General features: G+C 32.8%; 1 protein-coding gene across 9 annotated transcripts in view; it reads left to right on the forward strand.

The window, feature by feature from the left end:
- LOC145283546 (fibroblast growth factor receptor 3-like) overlaps positions 1 to 16,844 on the forward strand; it is a 225,550-nt gene that overhangs the window by 30,667 nt on the left and 178,039 nt on the right. The window contains exon 1 of one of the 9 annotated variants that reach the window (XM_080132426.1): positions 5,084 to 5,272. The exons of 7 other annotated variants lie outside the window; for them this stretch is intronic. The gene's annotated coding sequence lies outside the window, so the exon portion shown is untranslated. Of the gene's footprint in view, positions 1 to 5,083; positions 5,273 to 16,844 lie in introns of those variants that run through there. One more of the 9 variants, XM_080132419.1, reaches the window with a different exon arrangement.

Consider the following 16,844-nt stretch of genomic DNA (forward strand, 5'->3'; position numbering starts at 1 on the left):
AATTTACGTTAATTTAGAGAATAATTAATAAGATAAAATATTAGAAGAATGAAAAAATCTAGTGATTTAACTTATTAGATTTAGCAAAAAAATTAATTTTTTTAAATTTTACAAGAAAATTAATTTTTTTAGATTTAACAAGATAATTAAATTTTTCAGATTTAACAAGAAAAAAGATTATCTGTTTGGTCTCGCATTGAGTTTAACGTTAGAGTGTTTGAGTCAGGAAAAATTGAATTTGCAAAGACAGTTAAATATTAAAAAAAAAAAAATGAAAACTTAATTTCGCTTTATCTATTTCTCTTTTTTCTTTTTAGATATTTTTTTTATTTTTTAATAGTATTAGTTCATGTGATGATATTTCCTTTGGTTTATAAGGAACTAATATAATTTTGAGTTGTGTAGTTATTTTTATTAGCTTTACCCTCTAATAAACAGAGGGGGATACAGAGTGACAGAAAAGTCGTAAGAGATGTGTTATTTGGTGAGTTAATTGCAAATTCCGGTTAATTAGATAAATTAAAATGGAGTGGGACATTTGTGTGTATTTTTGGTTATTTGTTTGTTTTTTTTTTACATATAACTCAATCCAATTACTAAGCAATATTTCAACATGAATTTTGTACAAGTAAAATATAGAGCTAAAAAAAACTTTAGAGAAACAAGCTCAACTTCAGTATAATAATAAATTGATCGATAGTTTATCTGGACGTAGAAAACACATTTTTTCTATTTATTTTCCTCACTACAGGGGCAGAGATAGACACAAAGTTGGTTATTAATGTAGCTGACAAAACGAGAACAAACTACTCCTGTAGATTAAATAAAGGGTTTCGTTCGAAATTCTATGCAGATTCCTGAGTTCAACAAAAGATTCTCTCGTTCAACAAGATACACATTAATAAGGTCGGGGGTTACATCAATCGAAACGTTGTGAAAATAATACTCAAGATGACAACAATAGTCCGAATAATCCAAATACTAGTATGTTTATTTAAATATATAAATTTCCCCTCCTCAAAAAATGTAAAAATTTCACTATTTACCTTGACTCCAAGTAAATTTCTAAACAAACTGAACTTATTATTTGTAAATTTTCCGTTTGTTAAAAATTATTTAATCTAATATATAAAATTATGTTTCCAGGTTTTACAAGTTAGACCTAAATAGCATTTAAGCTGATACTTCAGACTTTGATTCTGACGTACCAATTTTCATTTGATATATGCATTCCATGTTATTGGCAATAAATTACCGTGCTTTGCTACAATTTATTTTAAAAGAAAATGCTTAATCTGGTTCGGCAGTTTGCTAGTATGGAGACGTTTTAAAATGAACACCAAAAAATAATCAGCTAAGAAAGATAACTCTTGTTTGAATAAGAGTTAGCGTTTCTGTTGCTTATGCATTATTTGACCCGCGCGCTTTATTTAGAAAACCATTCTTAACATAGAGAGAGTGGGGTGTTTTGTAACTATTCTGTACTGTCACCTAACAATTTAATAAAAAAAGAAATATCGGAAAACTTGAAAATACTATTTAAAAAATAGCGCGGGTCAAATAGTGCATAAGCGCCGCGTTTCTTAGCTACTGAACCAAAGAAGAAAGCCTGGTCATAGAAAAAAATGTTTACTAAACAAATCTGAACGTAACGGATCCCGAGCAACGCCAAGTCGGAACAGATAGTTTATATTCGAATGCAGGGCAATTATGTACAGTGAATGGACTCGAATAAATTAAAATGCAGGTGTTAATTTTATTTTCAGAAAACGTAAATAACAAATCGCAATATTGATATTCCCGTAACGTAATCGATTTCGGCGTTCGGTTTGCAATTCCATATTTTTTAGCTTTTGATCCTAATCCGGTGAGCATGCTTGAACTCGATTATGTAATAAATTAAATCACCCGTCTCAGGGCGGATAAAATGAGTTAACCTGAACAGAACAGCTTTGTACCACTTTTATGTTTTAGGTATAATGATACTAAACCTTATGTCTACAATTTTGGATCCGATAATTAATCAAAATTTCTCGCTATCCCTAAAACTAAACAAAAATTCTACAAGCAAAGTCTTTCCTAGAGTTGCCCGTTTTTGGAACACGATACAATGGGGCTGCTTCCCAGCTGAATATAACATGGTCGTTTTTAACTACAACAACTACAACTAACTACAACATAAACAAGTTATTGTCGAGCCGTTTTCGTAAATAATCAATTTCTACCTAATTTCCACCATTACTGCTTGTCACGATAATTCACTCATTAACCCCTTACCATCGAGTGGCCTCTTGGCCTTGATAAGATATGACCCACTTGTAAGAAAATCCATTACATAATTTTGATTGTAGAAAATGTCTCAAATTTAAGGCTTAAGCTTAAAGGGTCTTAAGAAGAAATTGAAATTCAAAGAATCTTATTAAAATTTGTGTCTAATAACTATGAATGATAATTAATACAAATCTGAAATATTTGAATTTACAAATTGGACGTTGTGTCCATTTGAAGCTCCCTAATGGTCATTATTTAAACCACTCCAAAAAAAAAAAAAAGCAAAATCTAAAACATATTTATTAATTGATGTCTAATACCTGTAATTAAAATTTTACAAAAAAATCAGAAGTATCTAAAATTTGACTTTTTACTACCTTTGCATAAAACTAAATATGACCCACATTTCAAACCGCTGCGCCTTTCAGCTGTGCCCCCAGTTTAAGAGTTAATATTATAAATATAGAAATATATAACCACATACACATACCTAACATTTTTTATATATAGAAATAGACATATTGATGAAACTTATTTCTTCAAATATACGACATCATCACGTTGACAGCGATTCTCGTTAGATCACCGAAGTTAAGCAATGTTGAGCCTGATTAGTGCCAGAAGGGTGAATACCAGGCGTTGTATGTAGGAGGACGTCGATATCTTCCTGCAAGAACTGCAAAAACAAGCATAGTGATCCCTCTCTGGCCGGGATATGCAATCGATTGATGATCGCTTGTATATTTTTGATTCCCACAGAACTTCCTTCTTCGGGGAAAGCTGGTTCAACTTGTTTAGAGTGAATGCCGCTGGTTTATTTCTTCAGAGTTTCCATATCATTTGATTATTGACTTGTGAGTTTCGGTGAGACACTTACACTCAGGCTGTAATAGAGCGTGTGAAAATATCAGTAGCAGTGGAAGGTTAGATGTATAGCAAAATATTAGCAGCAGCAGCCGTTAAAGCACGTATGCAAATTAATAGGTGTGCGCGAGCTTGCGTCACGGGAAAAGGAGAGAAAAATATTCCACGTGGTCGGGGGAGAAGCAAAGTGTGCGCCGGGAAAGATGGACGTGTAAAGTCGAAGGCAAGAAATGTCTAGCTATGATCAGCGTGAGAGAGAAAGAGGGACTTTTTTTTTTAAGCACATGAGTATACGAAAAGCTTTGGAAGAATGATATGCGTTATTTTGGGAGAACCACGAATAAATGCATTTTATTTGCACCTTTAAAAAGTGCCAAGTCGAGTTTATTTATATTTGTTAGTTTGTTCCTTAGTGATGATACCAGACGGCGTGGGAGTCCGAGAAAGGATTGAAGTGTAACGAACACGATTCTAGTGTTACGGCCACGTTACAATACTGCAAAACAGCAAAATTCTTCACAATTATTAACAGTATCCAGACAGATAAAAAGCAGTTCTGTTGTCTGGATAAATATGTCAAATGAAGTTGCCCAGAAGTCTTTAGTTTCATAAATAATTTACCTGACTGAAATGGGATTTCTTCGCCTGCAAAAAAAAAAAAAAGTTATTTAGATCATTAAATAAATGTGAAAATTCATTCATTGCATATGAATCAGATGATTCTATTGTTGGCATTCGTTTCTTCGATATCTTTCTAGTTAGAATTCTTTCTATAAATAAAACGGATACTTACGAGAGTGATCACTTGGAGGTTGTCAACATTTTAAATAAAAGTGTTTCTGTCGAACGATTATTTTATATAATTTTTTTTAGTTTGGACTCATTTTCCCAAACTTAACCTATTCAACAGCGAACTAGCCGCAATTTGTCTTTTGCAAATATATTGATGAACACTGCATGTTTTCCGAACCGATTAAACATGTTACATTAAATAAAAACACTAAACTTAAATTTAAAATGCGCGCACGGCAATGATCACCCGTAAAGGGATTACATTGATTAATATCCGGAAAACTAATTGTTTGCGGAAACTTTAAATGCGATATTCGTTTTTAATATACCCGAAAACCTATCTAAATTTTAAAGAAGATTTTTAAGGTGGAAAGTTACCCCTTTTTTATTGTTTGTTAACTATTCTGCAAAATTACCTAAATTATTAATTCAAGTCAGAAATTACATTCTGCCCGACAAATGGGAAAATGAGTTAAAACTATAAAATTATACAAAATACTGTTAGAAGCCCCAGCCCACCCAATATATGTTACCGTAACATAGGCTGACATATATTTAGTGAGTTTCTAACGGTATTTTGTATATATTTTTTTAGTTTGAATTTATTTTCCCCAAACTTCACGCATTCAACAGAGACTTCGCCGTCATTTGTCTTTTTCAAATATATCGACAAATCGGTTGTTGTCGAGAATTCAACCTAATTGAAAACATACAGAAAAATCGTTATATATGTACCCGTCACGAAACGAAAATTTCACATTCCAAAAATTATGTAAATATATATATATATATATATATATATATATGTTTTTTACGATTTTTAGTAATTCGTAGCCATTATAAGGCTGATTTGGATCTCTATATCTTGGTAGTTCGAATTGAGTTGTCTCTGTTCATTAGATATGACGGAGAAAGACTCCCCCCTTCTTCATAAAATTTGATTTTCTTAGTAAAAAAAGGAAAACAATTTGATCAATTTACATTATTTTTTAATATGACATTTTCGTTCCATGATTGGTACGTACATCATATTTTGGGGACGGGGGGGGGGAGAATTCTGGACAAAAATAAAAAAAATTCGAATAATTTTCAAACTCCTTAGTGAGTGGAGGTCGTTCGCAAATGATAATTCATTGTAAAACGCGATAAGCCTTTTACTTAACAGGCGTGATGACAAGTGCGCTGGTCGAGATTTGTTGCGCTCGACTTCACTATTCGCTACTTTTTTAGGAAAGGCTCTCATTTTAACATGAATGAAGGAAGTTGGAAGTTTTCCCGGTCCGTCGTAAAGCTTCGTTTTACAATGAATTCACACTACGACTGAAAACTTTATTTTATTGGAAAGGTAAGGACGCGATTTAAACCTAGTTTTCGTGAATCAGTAAAATAGGTGATTTGAAGTCCGTAGCAAAGTGTCAGATAAAAAATTATTCTATTTTTCTAAAAAGAAATAAATATATAAATCGATAAATATTTCATAAATTAATATATATTCGAGGTACTTCTGCACTTATGTTACCATGCTATTTTTTAATAGTATTTTCAAGTTGAATTCAAGTTACACGATATCTTTTTTTATTAAATTGTTAGGTGGAAGTACAGAATAGTTGCAAAATACCCTCCCTTCCTATGTTAAGAATAGCTTTCAAAATAACGTTATTATTTCAGTACGGTAACATAACTGCATATGTATCATGTTTATAATACTAAAATTCGAAACGATGAAGCAATAACATTTTATTCATTATTTTATGGAAAAAACAAGTATGATCCGAATTTTTTTATCCAACACTGTTTGTTGCCGACTTCGAGTCGCCTGTTTTTCTGATTAACTCTTTTTCTTCTGTTTTATGACAATCGTTAACTTTTATCCGTTTTAACCAAAAAAAATCAGCACTTTATGGATCTTGGTATATTTTAGATGGGATTTTCAAGTTAAATTCAATTTTTACGGTGTATTTTGTCTATTACATTTTAGGTGAAAGTTCAGAATAATTAACAAAGCCCCTCCCTCCTCCGTGTGTAAATCTTCTTTTAAATGGTACAAAAGTCATATTGATAATATTAATTTATAATAAAGTTACATAGTTTTACATATGGGGGTCTGTGGTGAATTTTGGAGGTGCCTAATGGTCAAATACGGGTTTGATGAAAGCGCTTCTGTGGAAAAAACTGGGCTCGAACTTGGCACGCCCGGGCTAGTCACGTTAATTTCTGGGTCAAATGTTTAATGTGAACAGAAAAAACTCAAAACGTTTGCTTCATTTGTGATCCAAAACGTGATCTTTCGAATGTGTCCCCGTCGCACAACAGTACGATGATTTTTTCTTTATTTTTCCCCCACTCCGTTCTCTGCTAAAAAAAAAAAATAAAATAAATCTCGTCAGTCGTCACAGCCTCGTCATTCATCCTTCATTTTCTTCTCCCTTGACTTGAAAACCCAACGGACCCATTCAAATTTCCTTTCTCGCCAACAGTTTCTACCCAATCGGAACAAATGAGTTTTCTTCTTCTTACAAACGAAATCCAATTTCTTTCTATTCAACATCACGAAGAGACGCGGTGGAATGATTACAGGCACACACTGTTGGCTCGACGTACAAGGTTCGAGTTCTGTGAGCGGACAGCATAGCATCTTCCACTAATAGTATTGAAAAAAGTATGAATTCATATATCCTTTGTCCAGCTATGGATTAAATAATAGAATAAACTAGGTTCTCAAGCTTTGGTTGTGCAACTAGTGCAGTTGCAGTGTAACCCGTATATAAGACTTCTCTTGTGGAATACAGCTCTCTTATATCCGGGTTACACTGTACATAAACACAGGCTCTAATTTGGGACAAGTCATCCATCACCTGTTAAGAATCGTTTTCTAAATAACCATGCTATTTCAGTACGGTCATGGGTGATGTACCTATTTACTATGCCTCCCCACGGGACAGAGTTAGACACCAGGGTCGTTTTTTAACGTGGAGAAAAGGTACAAAAATAAAAATTGTCTCAGTCGTGAAGGATTTCTCCTCCACCGAAAGAGAACAAGAAAATGAAGTGCAGCATCTGAAGAACAGATACTACACTTTGATCTTGACCAAAAGTGATGTAATTCAATTCCCCCGAAAACATAACGTTAACATCTAAAAGTAGTTTTTTTGTTTTTATTTTTTATTTTTTTCATTAATTTAATTTTGATATTGAGGCAATTCACTTGTAGGCTGAATAAATTCAGTATTCGAAAAAAAAAAAAAATCAGTATTATTTTGAATAAGTTTTCATCTTGAGTGTTATTTTCACAACGTTTCCGTCGATGTAACTTCCTTCTTCAAGCAAAACTACCAGATCTCAAAATTTCAGAAATTTCAGGTTCGATTAAAAATTAAGGCAGACCTGTAAATGAGCTTTCTTCCATCCCCTCTGACCTGAACGAACTCCCCCCTCCCCTGCCGTAAAAGTAATTCCTTTTCATGTTTTCTTATTTTTTCTGCTAATTATTGTTGGGGTTTGTATTACTATACACATAGATTCGAAAAAGTTGTCAAAAAACAAATATATAACAAATAAATGTTATCAAAGGCAAGATAAGTTACTTTTCTACCTAACTGGATATGTTTTCAGTGTTTTTATTTAATGTAACATGTTTATTCGGCTCGAAAACCATACAGTGTTTACCGATGTATTGGAAAATTCAAGATGGCGTCTGACTCTCTCTTTAACACGGTAAGTTTGAGAAAAGGTGTTATAAATAAAAAAAACTGGATAAAATACTATTAAAAACCCGCTCAATATATGTTACCGTGACATAGGTTGACATATATTCGGCGGGTTTTTAATAGTATTTTGTCTAGTTTTTTTTTTTTTTTTTTTTTTTAATTTATAACACCTTTTCCCAAACTTACCGTGTTAAAGAGGGAGTGAGGCGGAGGCGCCATCTTGAATTTTCCAATACATGACGGTAAACACTGTATGTTTTTCGAGCTGAATAAACATGTTACATTGAATAAAAACACGAAAATTATATCCAGTTTGGTAGAAAAGTACCTTATCTTGCCTTTGATAACATTTATTTGTTATATATTTGTTTTTTGACAACTTTTTCGAATGTGTACAGTAATACAAACCCGGGAATCACTTCTCAATTATAACATTTGAATTTAACCTGAAAAAAACTCTTTAAAAGTAGCAGAAATATTTGAATTGTTTCATTTTACACCACAGTGGACGCGTGAAACCTTAATAAGGAGAATTGTGCTGATTGATCACAAAGTGGGTTATCAATTTATTAGAACGTTATAATTGAAAAGTAATCCCCGACGTTAGTCATGAAATAAACTTTTTAAAACCCTGCTAATATGAAAATAAAGTCTGTTATCGACGATAATCCGCAGAAAAAATAAGAAAACGTGAAAAGAAATTAATTTTACGGCAAGGGGGAACGCTCGTTCAGATCCGCCAAAATTAAATATAGAATTTTTGTTTCTAATTAGAAATTTTAAAAATTGATTTTAAAACACCACGTTTGAATTTAAAGGTAAATTTCGTTTATTTATGCAGAATATGGACTTTTTATATATAATTTTCAAGTTAAATTTTATTTTTACTGCATTTTTCAAATTGTTAGAAATAAGATTTAGCTCTCTCCCAATCTTTAGAATGGGTTTCTAAATAAGCACCAACTTTTGTATTTTTTAAGTAACTAATTCACTTTGTTATCGTCTAAATTAATATAGGAAAATGTTTTCGGCTTATTTTCTTCTAATTAAAACAAAAAGGCTGTAAGCGATATCTTCAACTAATTTTATGTTTTAAAATGACCAGTTGTTGCTTTTTCAAACTTCTTAACAAGTGCGCGAATGTCGTCACGTGTGCTTTTTAAGCGACGTTTTTCTTTTTTCCGTGCGTGTGGGTAAAAAAAAGGTTGCACGCGGAACGAACACACAGACACGAGTACAACATTCCCGCCGAAAGCTTCAACCTTTCTTTTTAAGAAAAAAAAAAGCCAAATATTCAAAATCAAATCTCATTTAAAAGTACGTGGGCTTTGACTTATGTTTAGAAGTGAAGTATAGTTAAGATATCCTCCCAAGCATTATTACTTCTTTCGGGAGAGGGTGGTTTATTGCCCCCTTACATAAATAATACAGTTCGTAAACGATATAAGTATTCAATATGGTTCAATTAATAAATTTAATGACTCTACGAAACCGATCCAAGCTATTATTTGTAACCTTCCTAAGTTTCTTCCCTGCGGGGGAAGCTAGGTTCTCCACATTAAATACATTTCATGTCGTGTGGAGAAGCATGTTATAATTATAACTAGTCGTACCTCCCTGGGATCTTAACTACCCCACCCCTCCTCCACTTTTTATTTATTTATTTATTATGTTTTTAATATGATGGTTTTGTAGGGTCATTAAATTTATAATTGAACCGTATTGAATACTTTTACCATTTACGAACTATATTATTTTATTTTGTTTTATTTATATATTTATTTAAGGATTTTCACGTTAGATTCAATTTTTTATGGATTATTTTGTTAGGTAGGTGCTTATACACGTTTGTTACCGTACTATTTTTAAATAGTTTTGTCAGGTTAAATTCAAGCTTCACGATATCTTTATTATTATTATTAAAATAATAGGTGGAAGCACAGAATAGTTACAAAACACCCTCCCCTCCCCATGTTAAGACTGCCTTTCCATATAACATTATTTTAGCACGGTAAGAAAAGTGCATAAGTACCAAAATACAGATTTTTTAACAGGCCTTCCTTCTCCGTGTTAACAATGGATTTCTAAATAACCTTGTTTAAGCACAGTCCGTAAACTGTAGAAGTACCCCAAATTATTATGCAACTTTAATGTTCTTTTAATGCCAGTTTATAAAATTATTGGATCTAAAATTAGTCCCAGATGAAGGATTCGTTCAGAATTTTAAATCCAAAAATGACTTCCTATTCGACAGTTTAAAATGCTTCGAAATTGCAAAGTTCTTCCCCCCCCCCTTTTTTTTCAATTACAATTATAATGGTGCTTATATGCAAATAAGATATAAATAAATGGAAATGCATTCTGGTGGATTGGATTTTATCTTATTCTATTGCAAAAAAAAGGGTAATTCAATTTGTAATTATTAAAGTTATACGAGAACTACACACATAGGTTGACACGTGAAATGGTTAGAAAATTTTATTAATATAAAGATTAAATAAACACGTGTTTTACTAACTTTATTTGACGAGTTGAAGATTATAATTTGGCGATGCAGAGAAATAAGCAACTCGAAGTCGGCAGCAAACAGTGTCAGATAAAAAAAAAGTTGGCGTTATAAACTTAAATATTTTTATTTCTACTTTTTTTTTGCATAAAATAATAAAATGTAATTGTTTGATTGGTTTGAATTTGTTTTTAGTATTATAAAAAATATGAACTATTCATTGATTTCTTTATATTTTTTTAAAGAAAAAGAAAAATGTTTTTATTTAACATTAATGTTAGCTGCGGACTTCGAGTCGCCTATTCTTTTGCGCCATTTCCAATTTATTTAGCACAAGTGCACTTTAACTCGCCGGACGTATCTTTTTTTTATTTTATTGAGTTTGTTGTCAAAAAAACAAATACATAACAAGTAAATGTTATCAAAAGAAAGATAAGTTACATTTCTACCTAACTGGATAGGGTTGTAGTGTTTTTTATTTAATGTAAAATGTTCATTCGGTTCGAAAATCATACAGTGTTTATCGATATATTTAGAAAAGACAAATGGCGGCGAAGAAAAAAAAGTCTCTGTTGAATGCGTTAAGTTTGGGGAAAATGGATTCAAACTAAAAGAAATATACAAAATACCGTTAGAAACTCACTAAATATATGTCAGCCTATGTTACGGTAACATATATTGGGTGAGCTGGGGCTTCTAACAGTATTTTGTATAATTTTATAGTTTTAACTCATTTTTCCATTTGTCTGGCTTGAATTAATAATTTAGGTAATTTTGCAGAATAGTTAACAAACAATAAAAAGGGGTAACTTTCCATCTGAAAACTCTTTAAAATTTAGATAGGTTTTCGGGTATATTAAAAACGAATATCGCATTTAAAGTTTCCGCAAACAATTAGTTTTCCGGATATTAATCAATGTAATCCCTTTACGGGTGATCATTGCCGGCGCGCATTTTAAATTTAAGTTTAAGGTAGAAAATAAGTAAAAATTTACCAAAAACATATAAGAAAAAATAAATATACAACAAAAAAAATGTCGCTAATCGTGTTACGAGTATTTTGTTTATGTTCGATTTTTGAGCGATTATGGATAATATAGGACCATCATCTTGTTTTTTTCGTTCTAATTCCACAAGTTTTGTACTACCTTTTATTCTTAATTAAAAAAAAAAAAACACTTTAAAATCAGTTAAATCAAACAAAAAAATCTTCACCATGTAAGTAGAAGCGTAATTTAGCTTGGCTTTGGTATAATTTATTTGTTATATTTATTTTTCTACACAATTTTTTATTTTGTTGGCTATTATGGAAAATTACTTTAATTTAAAAGGTAAAATAGCGTTATTGATTGGTCTGCTTAAAACAAAAAGAGAAAAAAAACATCATTTCTAGATCGTGCCACTATTATATAATTGAACAGTTTGTTTGTTTTTTAAGTCGCTATCGTCATCAGAAATTTAGATATCCATCACTTTCCCCCTCCGACCGACTTCCGTTTATGTGGTGAATGGAATGAAACCCCAAATTCATTCGACAAACAAAACAAATCAACTGTCAGGAAAAAATAACAACAACAACAAAACTATATAACTGCGCGTGCAATTTGCAGGCGGTGCTAGCGGTTGACATTTTATACACTTTAATTGGTTACACAGTGAATGGGTGGAACAGCAATAAAATATGTAGGTGGGTCCTAAAAAATCCACTAACAAATAAAGATAACCACGCCTCCTTCCCAAACGTTCTTGAATGGCTACAAAATTTGTCCTTGTAAAAATGGCCTCATTTCTAAGTTTCTGTTTTTCTTTTTATTCAGGAAGGTTTTTTTTTTCTGACGGGTTTCTTGTCAACTTATTTCTGTTTCACTCCCCTTCTTTTTAGCAATTTAATTAGGAAAAATAACCTAATATAAACAACCGTTTGTGATTTCTGTTTTTGCCTACCCTCCCTTTTTATAAAGGGGGTGTCTCTATTTGTGATTGCCAGAAGTTTCAGAAAATGTCAAAGGACACTTAACCCGAATAAATACTTAGTCCAATGACTTAATCATAAATTTTGGGTAACTTATAAGGGTCGTGTCTATGGAAGAACACATTTAGATATTAAAAGTAATTTTGTTTTCGTTAAATATTAAATTTATACTAGTATTATTGAACGAGGGATCATTTCCAATTCAGATTCGAATTTCGTTGTTAGATAAACACGACATCAGGCCAAATTCGGTGTCCATTTTGTTTTGTTTAGGCTTCTTTAACATTTTTTTTTTTTTTTTACACAGTGATCACCACTTATCAAGGCCCGGAAGCCACTCAGGGATAAGGGTTATTGCAAATACATTACGTTAGTGTGGAGATTTGATGAAGTGTTTACTTAAGGGGGCGGTTCATTAGGAAGTTGTTAACGTTGGACTTGAAGACATCCAAGTTGTAGTCCGGAGGGAAGCAGGCAGACGGAACAGAGTTCCACAGGCGTGCAGTTCTAAGAAAGAAGCTTCGTTCATAGAATCCGCGTTTTGATTTAGGCACAGATATAGAGTGGGGGAAATTTTTCACAGTGGATTCAGCTAGACGTTGACACATTTCAAGCGTGCTTTTCTCAATTTTAAATGCACAATACTAACTGTATTTTAAAGGAAATGATTCCTCGTTTTTACAATAAAAACATAAGACTAATTTTAATGACTAAACAGATTTTTTTCCATAACCGCGATTTTTATAAATTACCAGATTTTGGCTGTTTTAGAGTGGCGCTTGTAAAAATAAATATTTTCTTTTGGTTTACTTAGCACATCTGAACCACATCGCTTGACTTGAATTAAAGTCAGAATTAATTTTATCCGTCCAAATTTACAGCATTCGAAATGAATTTCGAATATCGGAAATATAACGATAAAAACAATGTCAACAATAACCAAAATACACAAGTGTCAAATAACCATTAAAATTGATAATTTTGAACGATCATTTGTCTCCCCTTGTTCCGAATGAAAGCCTTTAAAAACAAGGGAAGTATGCATGGTCCCCTGTGAGTGAACAGTGAACGAGGCATAAAAAAAAGTTCGGTATCCCCCCCCCCTCATTTAACCCAAAAAATCCCCAGGGGATGTCAAATCCTGGTGGAAATGAGCAAACGGTGCAGTTTTAGGCCTTAACATATGTAAATTTGAGTTCTGCACCATGCAGAAAAAGAAATGACTAATTCCATCATTTGCCCCCCCCCCATTTAGCTCCAAAAGTCCCCAAGACCTTAACATATTTAAATTTGAGTTCAGCACCATGCAAAACTGCTAAATAGACATACACAGAAAATTTTGAACAAAAATGGTAAAATAGTCCCAAACATGGAGTGTTTTTATTAGCCCTAAAAGAGCCCCTGGGGTACACCCAAGTGTTATCGCGAAGTATAGACAAACAAAATTATATAGAAATCAGTTAGTTACAACTTTTCAGAAAGTTTTATAAAAATCCAAGGCATCACATATTAAAAAAGAAGCACAAAAGTGTCAATTTTAACTATTTTAACCCGAAAGGCAGCCCTAGGCTGCAACCGGAGTTTTCCCAGAAAATCCGTTCTGTTACATTTTTACTCATATCATGCCTAATGTTTGTGCAAAATTTCAAAAAATTCCAAAGCGTAATTATGGAGAAAAGTGCGTACAGACGAATGAACGAACAGACAAAGGTGAATTTACGGGTCCGCCCTCCTTTTTTTGGGGGGGGGGCAATAAAAGCAAGAAAAGAAAAGAAAAAAAACGCTTCTCATAAACTGAACTGAAAAAGTGCCGTTATTCATGTTTAAATAATTTCTGCTGAAGCCTTTAAAAAAATAAGTGATGTGACAAGTTGGAAATATATATATATAGAGGCCGCAGAGGTCATTTTTTTTAACTTTGACCCTAATTTTGACCCCTTAACATTATTTTGGTCTCAAATAAAAAGTTTTACCCATGTCCAAGTTACCTACATCTAAGATTTCAAGTGTTTAGACCCAAAATTGGCGGAGGAATTTGGTAGAATCTGCAAAGGTCAACTCTTTCAACTTTGACCTTTTGGAAGACAAATTTTCGCCTCAAAACTGATTAAAATGCTTGCTGCATGTCTGAATACCCATTGTGTATACATTTAAAATGACCCAAAATTGGCTGAGTAGTTTGCTAGACACCGCAAAGGGCAAATCTTTTGAACTTTGACCCCTTAGCAGTTCAAATTTTCGACCCAAACCGATTAAAAGGCCTGCCCTATATCTGAATACCCTTTATGTAAAATTTTAAATGTTTAGACTAGAAATTGGCTGAGTAATTTGGTAGAGACCGCAGAGGTCAATTTTTTTTTAAACTTTGATTCCAATTTTGCCCCCTTAATATTCATTTTTTGGGCTCAAATCAAAGTTTGATCCATTTCGAAGTAACCTACATTTAAAATTTCAAATGTTTAGACCCAAACTTTGACAGACAAATTTCTGGCCAAAAACTGATTAAAATGATTTTCCCAAATCTCAATACTCTTGATGTCAAATCTCGAGTCTCTGGACCGAAAATTGACAGTTAGGGAAAAGTACACACACACATTTTTACTTGTGTGTGTGTGTATATATATATATATATATATATATGTGTGTGTGTGTGTGTGTGTGTGTGTGTGTGTGTGTGTGTCATCCACATACAGTACCGTTTCGCTGTTTCACAGCTCATCAGTGCGGCTAGACAAGCAACTACCTAAAGCCAACTACCTATACATATATATATAGAGAGAGAGGGAGAGAGGGATGTGTCTGTATATATAACATATGAGAAACATTTGGAATCAAGTCTCCCCTTGCTGTTATTTCAGATCTTTTGAAACCATAGCAGCAAGTTTTATTCTTCCTTTCATCAAGGCCACCCTCCCAGGCTTTGCATTCTCTCTTTGAGAGGGGGTTAGTTTATTGCTAATCGCCTGAGGTGTCCTTGCCGGGGAATGCCACCGGGGGTTGCCTAGGCACTTTTTGTATCCCTCCTCGGGGGGCACTAACTTTTCAATCCCATTTTCCGACCTCGGTGCCATCGTTCTTACAGTGGGAGAGAATTAAATATCTCTTCTCACTCGAAGAACGTGGGAAGGGGCGTCTTGTAAGGGCATAACCGATCATACCTCTCGCTGATAACCTATGGGTTTTATGATTCAGGTTGAACCCTACTAGGTTAGAAGAAGGTTTTTAATTGTCAGGTTTTCAGTTTAATAAATAAAAACCTGTTGGGGCTGAGAAGGCTCGTCGTCGTTTCCCCATCACTTCTCGTCGATCTAAAATCAGTTTCTTTTGGCCTTTTTTTTTTTTTTTTTTTTTTTTTTTCCATGCATGTGTTGGAAGGAGGGGGAAGGTTACATTGTCTCGCGTCCTCGCGGTTATAAAATACTTTCGACACGCCTGGTCGATCGTAAATCTCCAGTTATAGAAAGAGATGAGAGGAAAAAAGGAGAAACAATCTTATAATTATGGAGGAGGGGGACGTATCCGCGGCAGACAAGTTGGACGTTTTCCCAAGCCGAGCGGATTGAGTCGTTGTCCTGTGTGAAAAATTCCTACTTTAAATTTTATACTCTCTCATATATATATATATATATATATATATATATATATATATATATATATATATATGGGGGGGATGTATTTGAAATAAGTTTTATTATAGAAAGAATATATTGCAAGATTATATAGAGAGGGAGAGAGACATCCACATACATACTATTTCGCTGTATCACAATTCTTCAGTGCGACTAAACCTACAAGCATCTAGTTAGTAGTAGGTAGTTCTACAAGGTGACCTAAAAAAAAAAATGCTAAATGGAGGCCATCTAGAACATATGCTGTAAAATGGAGAAAAAAAGACCAAAGACCCTAGTGTTTTGATGTGATGTTTTGTAATATAATAAACTAGTTATGACCAAAGTTTCATTTCATTCGGACAAAAGAGGGGGGGGTGCTCTAAGTCCTTTTTTTTGTTTTGTTTTTTTTCTGGTTCCGCCTCATTTATCTAAGAAATGTGTTTCGGCCAAAGCGTCACTCTTTGAGTTTTAACTTTTCACACAATTGATTGTATGAGAATTTACCTTTTATTTTCCCAACCATTAAAAATAATTGGTTAGTTTGTTCACTAAAATGTATCTAGGTGGATAGAAGAGTAACTAATCTTGCCTTTGTTAACATTAATTTGGTATATATTTGTTTGTTTGCCCGTATTTCGTTTTGTTGCAAAAATGTACCTTATTATTATTATTATTTTCTATTTTTTTTATTTTTTTAACTTTTCTTTCTTATTAATTTCGGATATTCAAATAGCCATCATCAGAGAAAGATTAGGTCTTTTTTGTTTTTTTATTAGAAATATCCTTGTCTCAAGTTGTTACCGAAGCAAGGATCGGATGTTGTTACAAGCTGTGAGGTAGAGAATATTTCTTTCATTTGCACTTTCTTTCTTCAGATCGCGGCAGTGTACTAAGATTTGGCAAAAAAAAAAAAAAAAAATTCTGGCAAAAAAAAAAAAAAACGCTATTTAAAGCATCTTCAAGAATATTTTCAAAAATAAAAATACATGATTTTCAATCCAGATCTGGGCTAAGATTAATCAAGAAAACAGTGAATCACAAATTTGTTGATTATTATCTTCTAGCGGTTATTCGATATTGCCCGGATGCATAAGTGTAACATGTTCCTATTAAAACTTATA

Source organism: Euprymna scolopes, chromosome 8, assembly GCF_053919585.1.
Source record: "Euprymna scolopes isolate OS-2025 chromosome 8, ASM5391958v1, whole genome shotgun sequence".
Classification (NCBI taxonomy): domain Eukaryota; kingdom Metazoa; phylum Mollusca; class Cephalopoda; order Sepiida; family Sepiolidae; genus Euprymna; species Euprymna scolopes.